Genomic DNA, 15,455 nt, shown 5'->3' with positions numbered 1-15,455 from the left:
TGCGTTTATCATCAATGTCACATTCATTCTGGCTTCCTGCAATAAACGGGCCCTGGTCTATGTTTCGGCTAACATGTAGCCTGAATGATTCACACCCGCTCACACGTGGGCTCAGCACCATTAACCTGCGTCATATTTCATTTGCTGATTTAAGAGGATCTCTAATGACTTGTGACAAACAAAAGGTCAAAACTATTTAGAGCAAGTCACAAAGGAAGAAGAAGAAGAGGAAATGTGAAATTAACATGTTGATATGACCTGTAAAAAACTTTGAATTTATGACCTTAAAAAGGAAGTGAGTCAGAAAAAAAACTGCATCATTACCTCTGAATAGAGGCTTAATTATGAACACTGTTGCAAACCCCCTACAAATACCTTTTAAGTAAAAAGGACACTTACCCATCTACAGAGAATGAACAGTCAGCGTTTCCTAGGTGAAGACAAGTAGAGACCAACCTCAATACTGGAGCAAGAATCATTAGGTGAAGGTGTGTGTAAAAATATCCAATATCTCATAAAATAAATCTGGCAGGAGAAGCAGGAGGCAGCACTTCTAAAAGTGGGCCAGAAATGTTGTAAATAGAGAACAATCATCAATCATCACAGCTCAATAGAAGCCCTTTGTTTGTTTGACCACTGAGAGTTCCTGGCTGTACTTTGAGGTATAATCACTGCATCAGTGATGCATTGACCCGGCTGAATCATTGTGATTGTGTTCAAACAAAGCTCTGCTGTTTCCTCCTAATATCACACATAATGAACTGCTCCTTGGTCAGAAGTCTGAAAAGGGCCTACATATACAGGATGTGAAAATGAACTTTGACACATGAATTGACACCAGACTAATGGCAAGACACTTTGATAGGGTTGACCTCTGAGGAGACGGGACCTCTGAGAGTGCAGGATGAGTCATGAAGGTGGTTTTTAACATGATTCTGCATGAGATTGCACATATTAACACTCAAGCATCAAAGTTAATTTATGACTCGGATAAGCTTACAAATCACCTAATCATAGTTTATCAGCCAAAAAAACACAATTTTATTTTTTTTATTGGACAAAATGATGTGAGGAGTTTATTATATATTATCTGACCTCATAGACATTTTGTGGCACGTTAGGGAAGTGACAGTTGTGGAGAGAGTGCAACATACAAACACTCAGAATGGCTGCAGGGCTAAACACTGACATAACTTATGAAAATTAATGAAGAGAGCTGGGAGACAAGATTTCCTTATCTCTGTGTTCCTGCCACCTGCACCCCTCCTATCTTGTTTTCTGCCTGTCTTGTGCCAGACTGTTACAGACAGAGCAGAGGTGCGAGGATGACCCTGAGCTGTCATTGTTTTCCGACTAACGCCCCTCGTTCTCACCCCTTCTTTTTTCCCCCTCTCCTTCTCTGTTCTGTGCAGGGTGCACAGAGACAGGTGATCCCTGCTACTGCTATATGTGTGCTTCTTCTTCTCCCTTTATGTCAAATCCAGCTGAAAGTGTTTGGAATCACTCACCTGGAATGACAGCGACTTCCTAACAGAGTGTCCATCTGTGCTTTTTTAAACTGACAAGGGAGCCATTAGGCAGTCCTGAGAGTGTGTCCTGTGCTGAAAATGGGGGGAAAATTGTGATTTTGTTGGTGTATGTAGTAAAAAAAAGGAAAATCAGCATCTGGAACTCATCTGTACATGAAAGCTGTTAGAATACATATTTATAGTTACCAGGAGGCTTGGATGATCTATGAGATGTGGTTCACACACTTATGATTATTATGCTTTCCTGATTATAGGTTTTGTTTATGTTTTGCTTATATGTACACAACCACAGACACACACACACACACACACAGGTGCAGGCTCCATGACGACACTGCACTGTATGCAGCATGGACACAATCTTTAATCATTCTGTGGTCTGCTGCAGAGGGAGAATATACAGTGATGTAGACACAAACACAAGGACACACACATACACACACACACAAACACACACGCACACCTTCCCCCACCCATAGTCCACCCCCTGCAAACCTACCATTCCCTAGTCCATGATGTAATGCTATCAGACCCCTCCTCTGCTGTCTCTCCGTCTCTCTCACACTCCTCTCTCTCTCTCACTCTCCTCATTCTATTGGTGGCTCCCGCCTGCATCTGCTGGTTCAGCTCTGACTCCCCTGCACACACACTCACACACATACACACACACACACTTGCATGCACACAGTCACACTTGCACACACACACGCATACACACTTTCATGCACTCTCTCACACACACTCTTACACATACACTACCAGGGGGATTCCTTCGCCACTGCAGCCTCTCCAGCTCGCTCCACCTGGCTCATGTCCTCCGCCGTGGGGGGGAGGGAGGAAGCACGGTGAGTCCCTCCTTTCTCTTATGACAGCAGGCGATTGTGGTTCACAATAAGACAAAAGGATGAAAAGGACGTGCTTTTATTCTGCAGAGAGTGACGGACAAACACCGGGAAGCATTGCTGCCTCTGCAGCCTGGGAGGAGAGCCTCGTAGCTGACTTTGTGCTTGGAGTAATGAAGTGGTGTGAGGTTGCTCAGTTACTACAGATACCGGTCATCTTGGCCGCTGGGTGCCATGGCAATAGATTGCATCCGGTCAGGGTCTTGGTTCATTGTGTGTCTGTGTCCTAGTAAGATGCTGGTGGCTGTGATGTGTTGCACGTGTGAGTGTGTGAGCTCTCAGTGATTCAGAAATTTGTATGCACAAGTGTGCACGTGTAGCCTAATTTAGAAAGCCTAAATATGCTCCAGGGTGTTATCTGATTCCTTCTTTGAGAAACGTCAGACACCTTGTTGGAGAAAAAAAGGTGTTCTGAGCTGAATCCCTTCAGTCCAAAGGTGTCTCGCTTCTCAAGTTCCTGTGATGATTTAGTTTGTTCTGACTTGTGCCAGCTGGACAGGGAGAATATAGCGGTTACAATAAAGCTCTGACAGTCTCATTATGTGTAGATGGATCCTCTTGTGTCACTGACAAAACAGGGTGTGTGCATATGGTGCGCCTGTGACATTTGGACACTAGCAATGCTCTGCTCCATTCCTATTACGTGCAGTGGGCTCTTTCACAGAGAGGCTCAATGACACAGAGTCTAATAGGAAAAGTAATTCTATTATTGCCACGGCTTTTGACTGCTAAATGACACATTAATGATAATGGAGCCCAGTCAAATGAAATCACCGGAGCATTTTTCTTCCTTAGCCAGGGTTCAGCAGCTTGTGTTTTGTTTAGCTCTGTGCTGAAACCTCACCTTTCTATCCAGTGTGTGTTCAAATGTTAATATTTTATATGGCCGGTCCACTTCACATGTGGACGCTCTCATAACTAATTCATCCAGATGTTTTTCCATTTCTATGTTACACAGAGCTGGCAAAAAAGCCAGACATGAATCACTTCTTTTCCATGGTTCATTTTAAGTGTCTTCACTCTGTGTTGTTGATTAACACAGTGGTAGGATCCACAATTTAATACAAATAACCAGATAATCTGGGGAGAAATGTAATCCATCAAGTGTCACCATCTCGCTCACTAAAAACCAAACAATATATTTTCCGAGCTTAATGATCTGCATGCTGTTCTTCAATTAACCAACAATTACATTGGCTGTGCTTTTCCACATGCTCTTTATTATCAGTGACTGCAGCTATAACCACATAAAAAGAAAAAACATGCCCAACATGTTTTTGAAAGTTAGTTAACCTTCTCCACAGTCTCTTGTGGAACAGTGTGTGCAAATACGTTAGTGGATCTTTTAATCGATGATTAGCACATGAAGCCGCTCTTCCTCGAGGCTGTTTAACTCTCACTGTCTCTCTAGGCGTTAATAGAAACTAATTAGGATGCTGGTCCAACAAAAAACTAAGAAAACCAACATGCAATGAGGAAGTGCAGTGCATGCTCAGTTCTTAGTGGCTGTTGACACATTATTTTGGGGCTTAAAAGGTTAGTGTGTGGTCATACTGAGATAGTATATTGATTTCTTGCTGTTTGAATCCCTTTACAGCCGACAACAGACTTTGTGTCTCCGCGCTGCCCAAACGACCCCTAAAAACGAGACCAGGAGCCAATATTGTGCTCATATGATGCACTTTGTTGACCTGGCAGAGAGTCTACATGTTTATTCTGTCTCTGCAGCTGCTCTTCAGTTATTAGATCTTTCAGTGAAGGTGAGGATCTTTTCCCTTTTTTTGTTACTGACTTGATCTTCTTGTTAAGTGGAGCTACGGTTGTAGAAAGAGTTTTGTGTCCCTATGACTATGACAATACCAAGTGACTGTTCAGTAAATATCAGTGCAGTAGCTAAAGTTAAAATATTGACAGAGTAGCAAATTAAAAAGATCAATTCAGTCAATAGTTCAGGGACTGTAAGCCACCACTCTGGACCCTGATTACAGGGATTTTGTACCTTTTCAGGTCCCTCTCTGTACAAAGGCTTCCACGCAAACTGCTTTTTTTGTCGTATCAGACTGTTTGATAGCTTTTTTTCCCCCAGTTGCTCTAAACAGAGACACCACAAGTATTTCTAAGAATAAAACATGTGATGATGTGGGGCCTACTTATGGAAAAAACAAACCCATGACAGCTGCTCTGCATCCCAAACTGAAAACACTTGTATTCTATATTAACTCTAAAGTACTGCTTCACTCAAACCATCCAGATCATGTCTGGCACGATATTATCACTAAAGAATTTGCACACAGAAAAAACCTCTAACTTCCAACTAGCCTGCCGTCTGACTGCATAGATAAAAGGTCTACAGATTGACTGCTCGTAGGATACCTGGCAGTGCACGGTGGTTTAGCAGAGACTAAACACAGAAGATCGAAAGCAAAGCAAAACACAGAGGCTGGTCCTTGTTTAACTGTTGAAAATCTAGCTTTTCTGCTTGTCCTTGCACTTTTAACTGTATCAGCTGAAACTCCCAAATACTTGCAGTGTTGCTAATAACTTCCCGAGCAGCTGATCGCTCTGTTTTCAAAGAGATGTTTTTCTTAACATTCCACAAACCTCCGTAGAGTTTTACTGGAAGAACAGCACTTCCAAGTTTTGATTTCTATACAGTAGTTTTTGGGAAGAATCACAAAAATCCTAATGGATAAACCGGCCGTTAGACCTGAGAAATACAAAGGTGATTTCTTAGGCTTTAACGGTATATATGTAACATATTTAACGCCATGATTAACAAACCTATTTGCTCTAATAAATCATAAAAAATACAGGCCTCATTAATTCCTTCTCCATGCCTGGAGGCTTTCTTCAGCCCTCCCCCCCTTCCCGCTGTGCAGCTGTGCAGGACCTTCACCTATGCCCTCCTACTGCGGCACCCACAGCCTTACAGCCTCACAAAACCAAGAAGAAAGAGCCAGACAAAGAAAATCTATGCACTGAGCAAACACACACACACCAATGTCTTCATTTAAACTGCAGCAGTCATCACTTTGCTGGAACTCTCAGGGGAAAACCAAACCACATTAAGGTGCATTAATCTCATAACATCATATAGAATTCATATTAACGCCACATGTCAGCCCTTCCCCCTGTCAGGCAGCAGATATGACTTCTTATTCATTAGTGAAAATAATTCTGACAGTTCAGCTGGATTCAGTGTGCGCTTCAGAAGTTTGAGTCTTTACCACATGTCCCTTTATCTGGGTTTCTGTTTGTCTTTATTTGTGTGTGCAGCTTTTCTGCTCACTGACCTGTGAAGCAGCTATAACAACTCTAATCCTTAGAAAGGCTGCTCGCCTTCTTCTGATGCTTTCCCTTAACATTGAATTCAAGTGTTTTCTTTTGTGAAGTTTTATCAAACATCATAATGAAAAGCCAAAAAAAAAAACAGAAAATAAATTTTGGTGCAAGCACTAAGTCTCACTGCTGTGACTTGAAGGTAAAATCAGCTTTAACCCTGCACAGTGCAGCTCTGACTTTTTTTATTGTGTCGAGCTGTATTGAGTTATCTGGTAATTATTTGGAAAAAAAACCATGCAAAACTCTGATATGGTTGAAAGTGTAAGAAAAGGAGCCAATTAAAAAGAGAAGAAGTGAAAAGAAAATAAAGAGGGTGTTGCTCTCTGGATATTGATGGGGACACGAGCTGCCATCTGTGAGGTTTCACTCTCTGTGATGCTGTTGGGCCACGTTGGCTGTCACCAACAATCTACATAGACATGCAGCACATTATCCTATTATTCCAAAAAGATCACTTCACACAAGTGCATCCTGTGATTAATTACTAAAAATATACGTTATGGAAGGTTTTGATTTGATGTGCTTGTATTTTAATATGTCTGTAATTTTGGTCATTTTCTTGATGCAGATAGCAGCTTCCATGTAGTAAGAATATGTGAGATTATGGTTTCTCATGTACACAAACAATAACAACCATAAGAATTGCCATTTGGCTTAAAGGTAAAACAGAAAATCATATTAGGATCATTTAGAAATGAAGCACAGTGGAACGTTTCAGACCAGGGTGCTGTGTCAGGTGCATACTCATGAATCATCAGTGTGAATGTGTCCTGCATAGAGGGAGAGAGTCAGTGAGATGTGGGAACATTTTTGGAACACGACAAGGTGAGGACACAGAAATAAGTCTTCGCGTGGTTAGCAGCGCAGGAGGGGCCTCCTCTGCCTTAACATGGCAGCCTGTGGGGCTGGAGCACACCTTGTCCTAAGAGTTTGACCTTGTTGCATGTGTGCAACTCATAACTTCAGATGCTTAAAGGGCTACAAGGATTCTGATTGGTCTATCACCACATACTCCTTTGAGCTGCTGCAGCATCCAGCCGAGGTTGAGTTCACTATAATAGGACTGATCTTTGTACATCTTACTACACTTAGAGACTGTTGCTTCTTTGTTTGGTGTGTTCACCTCAGTTCAGCGTCAGTTTCGAGTTAATGGAGTAGTAGATTGACTCTGCAGGTCATGTTTTCACTAGTTTTTATAAAATGCTTACTTCATAATCATTTATTAAACCACTTGAGCTCATGATCAAAGTGGATTCTGGATGTCAGGACTCCTTTTAGTTCCATATGTTGAGATAATAGTGCTGGACCAATGGCCTGCTTTGGTTCGGAAAAATAAAACACAAATATAAGTTACAAACAATTTCTCAAAATTTCTCTGTTTCTCATCGACTATATGGATATCATTATTCATAAATGTATTTATTTACTGTGAGCTGCTTTTGTTGAATGAGTAAATCCACAATAGATTTAGGCAGATCACCTAATCTGATGTTGTCTGTCAGATACTTAACCCCAATAAAAGCTTCACGGGTGGTCATGACCTTAATATGAATGGCTGCTGCGTGCCTCTGTTTAAGTTCGAGTTGGCACGACATGGGGATAATATCTCAGGGCAGCCGCAGACTAAGGGTGCTGTAGTCAACAGCTAAACTGCTGTCAGAAGTAGTTTTTGACTTTGATTCAGGCTCCAAGTAAACTTGTGTATGCTGATTATCAGGAAGCTATAATTCTTATCAAAGTGCAGTTATTCTGTGTGGGAGTACTCCTTGGCACTTCCATTTTTTAAGGAGATCGTACTCCCGAGTGCTCTGCTGCTGTTTTAACTATGACTTTTGCAGAAAAGGAGTGATCATAATCATGATCAGAAGTAATCCTTGTTTGGATTACTGAGGTCTTGGAAGATAAAGTAGCCACTTTGATTGGGTGTCCCTCTATCAGAGGACATATATTAGAGAGTGACATGCATTCAGCCAAATCAAAAGAAAGCTGCAGATGAACGAGGCCTCTGTTACAAGTTTAACCCCCACCTGTCACAGATTCTTCCAGCCTGGTGCAGGGGGCGCTGGCCTTTGCTTTAAGTCCCAAAAAACAGTCAGAGAGTGACAACATTTCCAGAGTGAAATGTCAGAACTCTGTCAGGCCGAGCTATCAGGATGCGCCCTCAAGCATTCTGCGCCTGACTTGGTTACTGTCATCACACTTCTTTGTGTTAACAGTCAAAATATCAGACAAATTCCCACATTGTCGCCTGTCACTGAAAGGAGCCAGAGCATTATTAACGCTATCTTCTGCCCTGCGGGTGTCATTTGTGCTGTTGTGTTATGCATGAATGTGATTTGTGTCTCCCCTTGTTATGAAAAAGATAAGGATCATTTTGATTGGAAGTCCTGAGCAGAGCAGAAGGGACAGACGTGAGAGAAAATATATATATAAATAGGAGCACAGTCATTTTGACTCTTTCTGGGGGCAAATAGAGATTACACGAATGGCTGAGTCTGGTGGTGCTCAGGTCTTTGCCTTTGTACATAATCCCCTGTAATTCTCCTTGTGGTGGACACGTTCACTTGTCATTCATTGTTTGACGGCTGCAGGGTAGCCCAGAGGAGAGCAACACTATCCCACTATCCTAACCCAAGACACAAGACGGAAAACTTTCTTTCATTCTGACAGAAGACGAAGTGTGGGTCTAATTTCATCCCTCTATTACTGCTAAACACAAATATTTAGTCATTTCAAATTTATGTTTATGCCCTTTTTTATTGTGGGGACAGAATTTGTTTTGCATTTAAATACAGTCACCTCTACATAACAGGTAAAGTTGGGCAAATGAGTTGAAATGAATCTGAAATTTGACTCTTAATCTCATCAAAATACATTTTTTTCACTTAAAAAGTTAAAAATCAGATTCAGTTCCTCCACATACCCCCCCCCTTCCACGTCTTCTCATAAAAGATGACCCCATTTTTAATTAAATAACTTTTTTTTTAATTTAAGCACATCTTTCTTTTGTGTGTAATTGCAGCCTCTTTTTCTCCCCGAGTGAGCTACATAATCGGAGGTGTGATATTTCCTGGCGTGGGTTTAGTTGGGGGTAAACCCGCATGTGTGGTTGTAGTGCAGGGTGTGGAGCAGTGAATGGCTTGCAGCGGGGAACGTGTGCTGTGGGAGGAGCTTAAGTTTGGAGGCTGTGGAAGCCACCAGCCCTTTTTAGTTTTGTAGTGGAGGAGGCTCGTCTCGGTGCGCACAGAGAGAGGATGGACTTTACCTCGCGGACACGCTGCTGGACTCTGTAAGCGCAGTTTGCGGATTTTAGATGTTGCTTCTGTCCGTGTTGCGGCTGTTTTTTTATTAAAGACTGTGGACTTTCAGCAGGGACCGGGCTGTGCGCTGCTCTCGTGGACGGTAAGGTCTTTTTGTGCCTGCTCGGTTTGCGTGTCACTCACCTCCACAACAAACACTGATAAGGCGAAACGGCTTCTTCTAATTATTATTGTTTTATCAGAGAAAGCGTGGCGGCTTTAGGAATATTAAATTAAATTTCAAGTATTCAGCTCGTGTAGTTTATTCTTAGGACTTTAAAGAAGCGCAAAAGAAGCTTTTCTGTAAAACAAATGTGACGTTGTTGGCGCTTAGTGTTAGTCTGAAGTGTCTCTCATGTCATTTTAATTGTTCTGGACATATGAGACACCCTCTCATATGTCCTCAGCCACTGAGGAAAATGTCCATTATTCCAGACCAGGATGCATGGCAGCTTCAGCGCAGTTGTGAAAGCAATAGGCTGACTGTAGGTGTGGAGACAGCCTGATGGACTGTCCCCTCTGTCCTCTCATGTGGGTACACAGCTGCTGTTTGAAACAACACAAAGCTCTGATGGTGTTTTACTTTCTTCGCTAAGCCCCGTTTAGTTATTCATTCCTTCATTTACACCATAGGAAGCCTGTGGAGACTGATGCTGCCCAGCTTTACATTTGCTTAATGACACCTCACTTGTTTTCCTGTTATTCTCTTCCAAACAGCTGCCTCCTCTTATCTCTGCTTGCATGTTTTAGTAGGTGTTGACATACCTCCCATATCGCTCTGCATTTTTATGACCCAAACACAGTTTGACCCTAGATGAAACATTCTCTTTATTTATCCTCAGCAAGGATGGCACGTCAAAATCTGTGTTGTTCCACACTGATGGACCAAATATGGTGCTCATGGCAGCTTATTGTTGGACTCCTCTTCCTCTCCTGAACCTCTGTTGTTGTTCTCCCCTGCTCACCACTGTGTGATAATGTATCAGTCCTGATAGTCTCTGTCTTTCGTTTAGTAAACACCGAAGTAATCTTTTCTCTGGAAGCACGTGCAGATGCATCACGATGCATGCTGCGTCTCATCCTCCCTCTTTTTCTCTGTAACACAGGGCAGACCCCCACCCACACATTTAAACACTCAAAACAAACACACAGTCTCCACCCAACACTCCACCCACTGTAACAGCTTCAGAGGAATGGTCAGCATGTAGAGAGGTTGTGGTAAAAGAGTCGGAGGGGAAGTGGAAACCGGGGAGGGGGGGGGCCCTCAGCTGCTTTTAACCCCCAGAAGGTTAGTGATGGCCCCTGTAGTGTCCAGAGGGAGAGCACCAACTGATGGGAACGTGCAGTGCTGAGATGTGGGGAAATGGTCACTCTGCTATGCTTAAGCTGGCCAGCAGTAGAGATACTACCGAAGACTTCAAACAGTTTAGCTGTGTATCCAAAATCAAAGGAGGAGTGTGTAAAAATCCATGTAGGTTTCGTGTTCTCCTAGGTCAAACATTTGGCAGCAGAGCCCTCACATTGAGGAATTTGTTAGGATTCTTATAACCTTACTGCTGCCTCGACTGTGAAAACTCACACTTTGCCTTTACACACTGGTGATAAGGTTTTAATGGTTCACATTTGCATTCAGTAAAACCAGGCTGCATCCCTGTTTACTGACTGTCTCTGCTTTGCCCTCGCATTGCTTTGTCTGACAGTTGCTGGGCTCTATTCAAATGCGGTGTGACCTATAGATCCTGCAGACGGGCTGGCCGGGCCCTGCAGGGGTTCAGATGTTGGGGTTAAAGGAGGACTTTGAATGCAGATGATGCTCCTCAGAGGCTATCCTGATAGCTTTGACATTCTTTTACAAATGAGATTTTCTACATTTTTCCTGTTGCTTTTTATTTCACTCTTGGCATCGTTCTCACAAACAGATCTGGTTTTGATAGTAACAACATGTGTTCTCATGTACACATCATCACTGTAGCTGCACTTCCATGTGTGTATGCTTGATTTTCCCAAAGGCTCCACATAAGGGTGATGTAACTTGGATCCATATGAGGTCATTATAGTCCAGTAATTTCCTGTATAATTGTATAGAAGCATCAGGGTAAACCTCCTTCCAAAATAACACAGAGCGATGACAGCTCCACCTTCAGCAGCAGACCAGAGGTTGGGTAACCAGTTGACCCATTCAGGTTTATTGTGAGGGGAGGTTTAAATCACTCTGCTGTGTCTGTCTAACAAATATTTAAGTTTGTCAGAAGTACCCTCTTGCTGTGACAGTCGTGAGAGCTTAACTAAGAAGGCTGTCTTTGGATGGAAATATATTACATAACACGTGCTTCTCCAGAGAGAAATGAATGTCCTCTCCATTTTCCTCGTCTTGTTTTGAAAGAAATGTAGAGAAAAAGATAAACTGTGACCATGTAATGGAAAACAGACGTGCTATGTGCCTGGAATGTTTTTGCTTGAGAATCCGCTGATAACCTTATCTTATATTTCATTTGACGGTGATATGGATACATGATTGTGTTTTTATTTGGCCCCAGGATCATCCCAGATTCAGTATTTATATGGGAAATTAGCCCCATATTATTTGGCTAAAATTCCCGTTTGGCAAGAGTGGGGGAAAAAAGTTAGGTGTTTGCTGTTTGAAAGTGTGCCACACTGGTTAAACTGCATTTTTATTGCTTCTCACACAAGTTTCTCTTCCGGCACATTCACAAAGTAGGTCTTGCTTTCATCTATTTATTCAGTTTCCTCTTTGATTTACCACTTGTTGGGTCTCATTGTAGATGATGATGTGATATGAAGCTACATCATTGCATTGATTTCTGCAGCAGAGAAAACATACTACTTAGTATGGGAAGAGAGGGTGAGGTGTGTTTAGTTTATTTAATCCTTTGCCTGGGCGTAGATAAGAAGGTAGTCTTTATGTTTTTACTCTTTGTCACCCCATAATCATAATTAAACGGAGGATAAAATGGGTTGTACTAAATTGCTGGAAGAAGGGTGTCGCATTAAAAATAAAAGAGAACTAGTAACAATTAGGGCTACAGATCATTCATCTACAGTCCCTTAACTGTAAAACATGTCTTGGCATTGTTTTAGAAATCAATTTATCATGATGTCCACACTGTTTCTAATCATTACCATTCATTTCCTTATGTCGCTGTCCTAGAACAGAATACAGTCATTACAACCATTTTCATCCCCTGTATCAGCTATAATCAGCAGGACTGTTGCCAGGAGGGACCACTCTGTTGACTTATTACTTCCTTTATTGGCATCGACTGCTTGCGAAGACACAGACAGAGCCCATACCTGACAGTAAACAAAGCAGAAGAGCTTCAGCTGTTCCTTTTGAAGTCGACATGTTTACAGAGGCTAAACAGCCAGCTGCCTTGATGCGGCAAACCTGACAAATGACTCAGACAAACTGTGTCACATTTCCACTCGGAAAGAATAATGTGAACAGTTCTGTGGTCAGGACTTAGGTTTACAATCATCAAAATCTGTACCTGAGTGCTGGAGTGAGAGAGTGCAGTCTGGGTCTGACTGGGCAAGAAATGGAATATAGTCATCTGATATGGTTGTAAATCCTGTTGCTCTGCTTGTCAAACCATGTAAAGAAATGAGTCCTCACATCGGTTTAACTGGAGGGATTAATCGTCATGAGATGAATAGCCTAACATGGATAGCCAAGGCTTTTGGATTTGATGGTGTAATTAGCAGATGAACTGTGATGCTAACGCAGCATGGTCTGAACCTCACAAAGGCCTCTATTGTGTGATTATATGACTGTAAATCTTCAGCTCTCTCTTGTCACGCCACAGAGTTTGTCCACAGTCTTGACTGACATCATCATCATCATCATCATCATCATCAAGCCATCAGATGAATGAGACGTTGTCCTGTGTTGCAGCTTTCAGAGCAACACTGTGTTTTATATGTGTGGGCTCACACACGGAGACTAGAGTGGCAGAAAATATAGATTTTTCTTTGTTGTTTGTCATTAGTAGGGCCTTAAGCCAGGTGGAAATGTAAATTTCACTCTCTCTTTATTGTGCTGTTCTCACCCAAGGCGAAATGTCGAGCTCTGAGGGTTCCCTGATTGGTCAGGGCATTTCATCACGCTAAATGGGTCATCAGGTTAAATGTGCAGAGAGCCGTTTAGCCTGGAAGCACATAACAAACAACAAGAGATGATTGCAATCTATTTTCCAGTCAGTTTGTAGTCTAACAGCAATTATTTTTCAGTGCAGTGACGCTATTTCTTCGTACTGTAAGTGGCTCTCACTTCTCCAAAGCTTACCATAGTTTCTGTAACAGACCTATGTGTAGTGGAAAATTATGCCTTCTATCACACTGCGTTCTGACTGACGCTCAGCTCATTATTGACGCTTTGCAAGTTTTTCAAGAACTGATCTCCCACCGTTCCTCGTCAGGCTTGAGTAATTTGAGGCAAGGGCAAGTCTGTATCACAGGGAATAAGGTGACCCTAGCTCTCCTTTAAGCACTTATCTTCTCTGCCAGTTCTGCTTCACTCACTCGTTTGAAATGGTAATTGCTACTTCCTGCATGGCAAAGCTGAGCAGTATGTACACTAATGTAAAAGTGAGTTTGAATATTCCTCAGAGCCTTACTGGAGCTTGGGATCATGCTGAAAACGGTGTCTTTGCTCTTCATTTCAGCACAGTGTGGATGTAACATGTTGGGATGAATGTCATAAAAGACTCCTCACTAACCTTCAAGATGCACAGAGGGATATAAAGTCACTCTGCTCATCACTGCATTACACATGGTAGGATCATGAAACAAAAATCAGTGCACGTACTGTAGTCAACCAGTTAACATTGATCTGTCTGGTAACTTAAGGTCATACAACGCCAATTAGGAGGTACTCAATGCCCAGCTTGGTAGCTGATTAACATAAGAGACAAAGGTTTGATGCAGAGGAGTGAAGAAGAAAAGTGTTTTACATGAAGTTTAATGGATGCTAAGATGTTATACGGCAACTTTTTTCTTATACACAGCAATATATAATATATTTTAACACTAAAGTGCTGACAAGCATTGTGTGCAGACTGTTTGGTCATGTAGATTATGGAGGAGTCTCTGCATAAGCATCAATCAAGCATGAAAGTATTGGACTTCCCTTATCATTTGAAACGCCATATTACTGTGTATTTGATTGCACTAGGGACATACCACAGCAGGATGTATTACAGCCAGTCATCTACACAAAGATGATTCTGTGAATAATTAATAACACTTGCAGGGAGAATTCATCTTCCTCATAATATCAGTCTGGGATCACACGTGAATAAATAATTGACTATTTAATTGGGTTCACATTAATGTTGGATGACACATCCTGTTATGTCCAGGAAATGATTCCCAACACAGGGCCTGCTTACAACAAGGAACACCATGCTGCTAAGACATTTAAATTACATTTTACACTGGCTTCGTAATACACTGAACTCTGTGAAGACTCGTTAACAAGATCCAGTAAACAAAGAGCTTACAGTGTATCATTCGGTTGTTTTAAGTCAGAGGTCACCAATTAACAGTCAGATCTGTTTTTTTGTACAGTTTGTACAAATTTGTCTCCCCTCTCAGAGGAAGTTTGCCTTTAGGCATCAGGGTCCTGAATCTTCAGTCTGCAGCTGTTCCACATTATAGAGCTAAAAGTTGGAGCATGCATAAAGGTTTTCACTTTATCCCGGGTTAAAATCTCTTCTGCTCTGTGCCGACACTGAGGCCTCGGTTGGGTTCAGAACCAAGAGAAAATGGTGTTACCTGCAGGGTAAAGATGATTTCACTTTTTTTCCCCCCAAACTGTAATGAAAAAAAATAAAAGTGAAAGCAGACAGTATGACTCTCTGTCCTCACCATATCGATTCTTTTACATTTGTACTTTTCACTCTTTAAAATCTTATAAATCAGTTCTTTCTCAATATGAATTTCCTTTAAAGAAGGAAAACACAGCATTTAGACTTTTTTCAACTTTTTTCAGGGGCTGCATTGTGTTCTGCTTGTCATGGGTTATGAGAACGTAGTCCATTTTAACCACCTAAAGGCTTCTGTGAGAGGATATCCTCTAGATTTTTGACCCTGATAAATGTTTTAGCAGAGAAAGCACTCAACCCTTAAACCATATTTTGGTGTGGACTTCCTGTTTTTAAAGTTCCCCTCACCTATTAGCAGCTTGTGTGGGTGTTTTACAGTATGACAGCATCAGACCCACATAGTGATGCTGTTGAATTTAGGTCACCACCGTATCCAGGAAGGCAAGGTGTGCTAAAGAAAAGCCAACAGCGCAGCGTAGTTTGCAGCTGAGATGTCAGTGCGGTCATACTCCTCATCTTTGCGTAACATCTTTTATCACT

At 41.9% G+C, this 15,455-nt stretch overlaps 1 protein-coding gene across 4 annotated transcripts in view; it reads left to right on the top strand.

Annotated features, from left to right (window-relative positions):
- The first annotated feature begins 2,291 nt into the window (after positions 1-2,291).
- Positions 2,292-15,455, top strand: part of sema4bb (sema domain, immunoglobulin domain (Ig), transmembrane domain (TM) and short cytoplasmic domain, (semaphorin) 4Bb) — a 43,136-nt gene continuing 29,972 nt past the window's right edge. The window contains exon 1 of one of the 4 annotated variants that reach the window (XM_028401813.1): positions 2,292-2,374. The gene's annotated coding sequence lies outside the window, so the exon portion shown is untranslated. Of the gene's footprint in view, positions 2,375-9,001; positions 9,176-13,753; positions 13,865-15,455 lie in introns of those variants that run through there. The other 3 variants (XM_028401810.1, XM_028401812.1, XM_028401811.1) reach the window with 3 other exon arrangements.

Source organism: Parambassis ranga, chromosome 3 (assembly GCF_900634625.1).
Source record: "Parambassis ranga chromosome 3, fParRan2.1, whole genome shotgun sequence".
NCBI lineage: Eukaryota > Metazoa > Chordata > Actinopteri > Ambassidae > Parambassis > Parambassis ranga.
The sequence above is the reverse complement of the archived record's forward strand: the minus strand, read 5'-3'. Positions and strand labels throughout refer to the sequence as shown.